The sequence below is a fragment of the Rattus rattus genome, unplaced genomic scaffold (assembly GCF_011064425.1).
Source record: "Rattus rattus isolate New Zealand unplaced genomic scaffold, Rrattus_CSIRO_v1 PGA_scaffold_60, whole genome shotgun sequence".
NCBI classification, from domain to species: Eukaryota; Metazoa; Chordata; class Mammalia; order Rodentia; family Muridae; genus Rattus; species Rattus rattus.
The window spans coordinates 73,753-79,931 of NW_022651177.1; the positions used below are offsets into that span (position 1 = coordinate 73,753).

At 30.2% G+C, this 6,179-nt stretch overlaps 1 non-coding gene across 1 annotated transcript; it reads left to right on the forward strand.

Annotated features, from left to right (window-relative positions):
* Positions 1-1,043: 1,043 nt before the first annotated feature.
* Positions 1,044-1,116, forward strand: Trnar-ucg. Its single transcript has one exon. It is a non-coding gene; the product is annotated as a tRNA-Arg (tRNA).
* Positions 1,117-6,179: the final 5,063 nt, after the last annotated feature.

Sequence of the window (6,179 nt, forward strand, 5' to 3'; positions counted from 1 at the left end):
AGTTCAAGAACTTCTTCTGTTTGAAGCAATCCAATAGCCCTATGTAATTCCTTTCCATCTTTAAGAACAATTGTTGTGGGTACACTTGTAACTCCCAAAACATCATTTACATCAGGTACTTCATTCACAATTACTTTTGCAAATCTACAAGAATCAGAAACATTGTTTGAAGCCTCTTCAAAATTACTTACATAAAAAGAACAAGGTCTACAACCTTGCATTCCCACATACAACAAATTTAGTCCTGGTGAAGAAAGAAATTCTTTTACCTCTTCTACCTTAGTAAGAACAATTACAGACATAAATGCTATTCAATTATATCCGAAACATCCAAAAGTTGCTGTGCCTTAAGTTTCCTTGGAATATCTGGTAGATCATACTTAAGTTTTACAGATAAAGTCACCTTAAGAGATTCTGGAAGCAATTCTCTAAATGAACTATATCTTTTTGCAGCAAGAAAAGAACAATCTTCAAGAAATTTAAGATCAAATTCTATATTTGTGACATTTATATATTTGTATTCGATCCCTTTTGCTTCATTCTCAAATATAAACAATCTCTGAATTTCTCTTCTTTTATAGGAATATTTAAGCAATAGTTCTTTCGCTAAAGAAGGTTCCATATTGTTATGCATAATTAATGTTTCCAAACAAGGATAATCCTCCGTATCTTTATTTGTTTTTTTGTGAAGAAAATTAAGGAATGGGGTTAAGTTTCTAGAATAACCAGGTGCAGCCAGGTAATTGTGTGTCAAAAGAGTTTTCATATCCTTAGAAAGGAAAAATAGTTTTTTTAGAGTTGCTGTTCGTGTGCTGTGATCATATTCAAATTTAGGATACAGCTCCACTTCCCCCTCGAATTCTTTCCCTAAATATGCACAATGGGGATTATGAAAGGCCACATATTCCTTAAGTGCATCTCAAAGAGTAAGAAAATATTCGTTGTGAAACGACTTAAAAAAATCTACTATTACCTCTGAAAGTCAAGAATTTTCATCCGGAATTATCAATCTTCTGCTATAAAAATTAAACATATACCTTCTTGCACCTGTAGCTTAACGGATAGAGCATTTGACTTCGGATCAAAAGGTTATAGGTTCGAATCCTATCAGGTGCGCCACTATTTTTTGGAATTGAATAAATTCCTACCTTCTTCAAGTATTTTTAGAGCTTCTTCTCTATTAAGGAACCCTCCAAGCTCCACAGTTTTTCCTTCAAGATTTTTATAGTTCTTAAAAAAATCTTGTATTTCTCCAAGTATTCCCTTAGGAATATTTTCCAAATCTTGATACTCTGAATATCTAGGATCAGAATCAATTACAGCAAGTAATTTTGTATCTCTTTCTCCTCCATCAATCATCTTTAAAGCCCCTAATAACCTCACTTCAACCTCACAAAGAGGAAATAATACTTCTTGAGAAATAATTAAAACATCAAGTGGATCATTATCAAAATCAAGAGTTCCTTCTATATATCCGTAATTTTGTGGATATAAATTAGATCCATGCAAAATTCTATCTACAGCAAGTCTTCCGGTTTTTTTATCAATTTCATATTTAACCCTAGTATTCTTAGGAATTTCTATAACTACCTTCACTTTATTGTTCATATTCATATAAATAAAATAATACTTAAATTGTAATAATAGCAAATATGCTTTCAGTCGCAAGTTCTAGTTTTGCTAAATGTATGGCGGTTCTTTTGACTTCTGCAGTAGGTGGGGGAGTTATTTTTTTGTCCAATGTATCAGAAGGTTCTCATACTCATATAGTTAAATTAGTTCCTGAAACTAAGTCAGGAAATCAAAACTATTCAGAAGTTATGGATGGTAAGCCATATGAGGAATTGGAAACAGTAAAAGTTTCTTATAGGAAATTAGTAGATGGAGATCCTACTTACAACAGAGGAAATTATGTTCTTTACTATGGTTCAGAAGCTTGTATACACTGTACAGGTTTCCTATTTGGTAATCAAAGTCTTGCAAATGGAAGTCTTAGTTTACATATAGACAAAATGAGTCATGGAGCATGAATGAAAGGTTATGAATATGCCAAAACACGAGAAACTCTGAAGAATCTAAATCTTAAGTTCCTTATGGTTGAGGATATTCCTCCGGTCTCTAAATTAGATGATTCCAAATGAACTTTGCCTTGATCTCAAAATGAAAAAGGTGAATATATAAGATATGATAAATCAGCAAAAAACTTCAGAAAATTGTTAACAGCAGTTATAGAGAAATTTGGACATCAAAAAGCAGCATCTACCCCTACAGTAATTCTTTATGGAGAAAATAAAGATCCAGCAATTTTTAATAGAGATGTTCTACCAGGTTTAGAACAAGAAAAACAAGGAGAAGAATTGTCAAATGAAATAGCTTTCAAAAAATATTTAGAGCATTACTACACAAGAATTAAATAAAGAAATATATAATTTTTTAATCTAAAAAATAAAAAAGTTAAGAAGAAAAAAGTAATTCTCTTTTAATTAAAATTTAATATTAAGTTTTTTTAAATAATTACTGTATCTGGTATGGTTGGAAACAAGACAGCTCTGGTGAGCTTATTGGGGACAAGTGCTGGAAGTGGTTCTGTTATTGTTAATGACGCAAAAGAAGTAGTAAGAACTAAGAGATCAATTTCTATTGAAAAAACAAAGGATAAAGAAGAAGCTCTGGAGATGATAAAGGCCTTTTTCAAAAGATGAGCAGAGAAAAGAATTAAAAAAACAAATAAACCAGCAGGTCAATGTGAAGCTAAATTTATTCTTGATAATTTATCCTCTATGAAATGGAAAAGTGAGGGTGAATTTTCTAATAATGACGATATAACGAAAGTTACTGTAAAAACAAATTGCCCAAATACAAAAAAGTCCAACAGTAAAAGAAATAAAGGAAAAACAACAGAAGTTGTTTTCTTTCTAAAAGGAGAAGGATACAAAACAAAAATCTCTAATAAAGGAAGAAGTTGAGGAAAATTTACTTGCGATAAAGGGGTGTGTACTTATTCATCTACAAATAGAAAAAATATATCAAAAAGATCAGAAAGTAGTAGACCTGCAAGATAGCTGTTCTAATTTGAAACAATTATTACTAACTGCAACCTCCAAGTTTTTTCAAAAACTTGAATCTAATTATTTGTGGGGTTGTGATCAAAAATGGCTGTCAATGGCCTTATATGAACAAGTGGTACATCTACTGCTGTTACTACAGCTGAAATAGTCAAAACACTTAAAAAACAAAATACAGAGAAAATTGCTTCCGCTAAAAAAACAGAATCAAATTCAAATAAGGATTTAGTCTACGATGGAGCAATTGAAAAATCAGTAATCGAATTAAAAACTGTACTTAAAGATTTAGAAGAAACAACCAAGAATGAAAGTAAAAAAATTACTGAAATACATTCAAAAAGAAGAGAAAACAAAAACTTCATTAGATCGATAAGTAAGTTATATTTTCTTGATTGAGCAAAAAGAAATGAAAATGGAAGACATGTCTGCATAGCTTCTTTTATCAATAAACACAAGAACAATTTAGAGTCAAAAATTAAATTCAATGGCAACAGATTAAGCAGAGCTTTTATTACTGCAAGAGGTTGTAAAAACTCAAAAGGAAAAAATTTAAAAATATTTTTTGTAAAAAAAGATAATATCTGAAAAATAAATATTTCAGGGGAAGGAAAAATAAAAAATTAATTAATAAATTATGGCTCTAAATAAATTAGTTGTAGCGGGCGTAATAGGAACAAGTGGAACTGCTACAGCTGTTACTGCAAATGAAATAGTAAAGTCTGTTCGTAGTTCTAAAACTCAAACTCCTAGAGTGAATTATGAAGAAGCTTTAGAAATTGATGAGGAAACATATTCAAATGCAGATCCAGAAATTGTTTCAAAAATGAAGGAACTTGAAAGCTTGATTACGGATTTAAGAGCAGAGTTTTTAGATGAAGAAAATGAAGATGATGTATTGGAAGCAGAACTAAAAGACTTTAGTAATCCTTCTTCATTTGTTTCTTCAATACAACCCAAGTCTAGAGAAACTAGATCTTCTCTTTCAACAGAAGGAGAAAAAGACGATGCCCGATATCTTATTAGGGAATTAAGCAAGATGTTTGTCGGAAAATGAGCTCAAAGAACAAAAAATAAAAATACTTGTGAAGCTAAATTTGTAATTGACAATCATTCAAATCTAGATAATTTGGTTAAGTTTATTGGAGAAAACTCAGCAGAACAGTTATTGAGACAGATTGCGACAGCAAAAAGCCCAATAGAAAAACAAGAATATTGTTTGTAAGAAAAAATAATAATTGACGAGTAAAAGTGGTTGGAAAAGGGGAAAATTTAGCACCAAATAAAAAATAATTATGAATATAGCTCAGAAAGTTGCTGTAATTAGTTTGCTTGGAGGTGGAGGTCCTGCTGCTACAGTTGGTATAGTTTCTTCTTTGAATAAAGAAACTACTAATAATTCAATTGAAGTAAAAGATTTAGAACAAGAATTAAATAATTCAGATTTAAGTTCTAATGTCACATTCGAAACTATTGTTCCTACTTTAATAGCTGTTGAATCTATTCCTGAAACAGAGCAGGATATAGAGTCTTTACTTAATAGCCTTATTAAAGATGATGAAGACGACGATGAGGATGAAGAACAAGAATCTAAGAAACAAAAGGTCGTAAAAAAAGAAAAAGGACAAGAAACCGTTGAAATTAAAGAAAAACCTTCAGAACAAATTTCTAATCCAACTCAAACAACAGAAGGAGAAGTAGGTTCAAATATACAAACACAAAAATCTGAAGAGATTACTCAAATACAAACAGAAACAACAGATTTGCCTTCATCTCCAACAATTATTACTTCTACTATATCTACAATTCAAGAGAAAGTGACTCTTACTCCAGAGCAAATAAAAGCATTAGTAACAAAATTGGGTAAGAAAAAAATTTCTGAATGATTACAAGGGCAAGAGAAAGATACTTGTGAAGCTAAATTTATTTCTTCAAAACAAAGTGATTTAGAGAGGGTAATTCAATTTGGAAAAAATCAAAGTAGATTTTTTATTGAAACAACAGATTGTATAAATCAAAGAAAGAAAGTATCAAAAGTATTATTCAAGAAACAAAAAGGAGAATGAAAAGTAATTATTTCTGGAGCTGGTAACAAACAAAGAAGTCCATCTTAAATTGCTAGTTAAATATGAATATAGCTCAGAAAGTTACTGTAATTAGTTTGCTTGGAGGTGGAGGTCCTGCTGCTACAGTTGGTATAGTTTCTTCTTTGAATAAAGAAACTACTAATAATTCAATTGAAGTAAAAGATTTAGAACAAGAATTAAATAATTCAGATTTAAATTCTAATGTCACATCCGAAACTATTGTTCCTACTGTAGTAGCTACAAAAACCATTACAAACATTCCATCTTCAGACAATACAAATGAAGATGAATTAACTTCCTTACTTAACGGATTATCAGACAATTTCTTTTCAGATGATGGAACAGAAGATGATATTGAGAATGAAGAATTAACTACAGATGAGGAAACTAAAACAGAAGGAACAAGAACTATATCTGCTGATCAAACATCTTCAACTCTAACTTCAGATTCCGAACAAGAACCAACAGAAGTTTCTACTAATGCAGAGGTTGTAGGTCAAACAATAGAACCACAGCCACAAACTGCAAACATTCAAATACAACCGAATTCCGTAACAAATACAGAAACTACAGTAGATATAGAAAAAATAAAAACATTAATAAAACAACAATTTAAGAAAAAAGCATTGGAATGAGCGGAGACTAATGAAAATTCAAGTTCTTGTGAAGCTAAATTTATTTCTTCAAAACAAAGTGATTTTGAAAGATTAGTTGTCTTTATTAAAGAAAAAATTAATAGATCTTCTATTACAACAAACTGTCCAAAAAAAAATAAATCAGAAAAAACTAAAGTATTATTCTTGATAAGAAAAAATAAAACAATGGATATTAGGCCTCCAGGAAGTAAAAGTAAAAGTTTAAAAAACAAAAAAATAAAGCTAATTAAAATCTAAATTAATTATGAATAAAGACGATTTAGATCTGGAATTAGATTTTGAGGATGATGATGAATTTCTATACGACTTAGAGGAAGAAGATCTTTTTGAAAGAGACGAAGAAGAAGAAGATAGTTCAGAAACTAAAAAAGAAT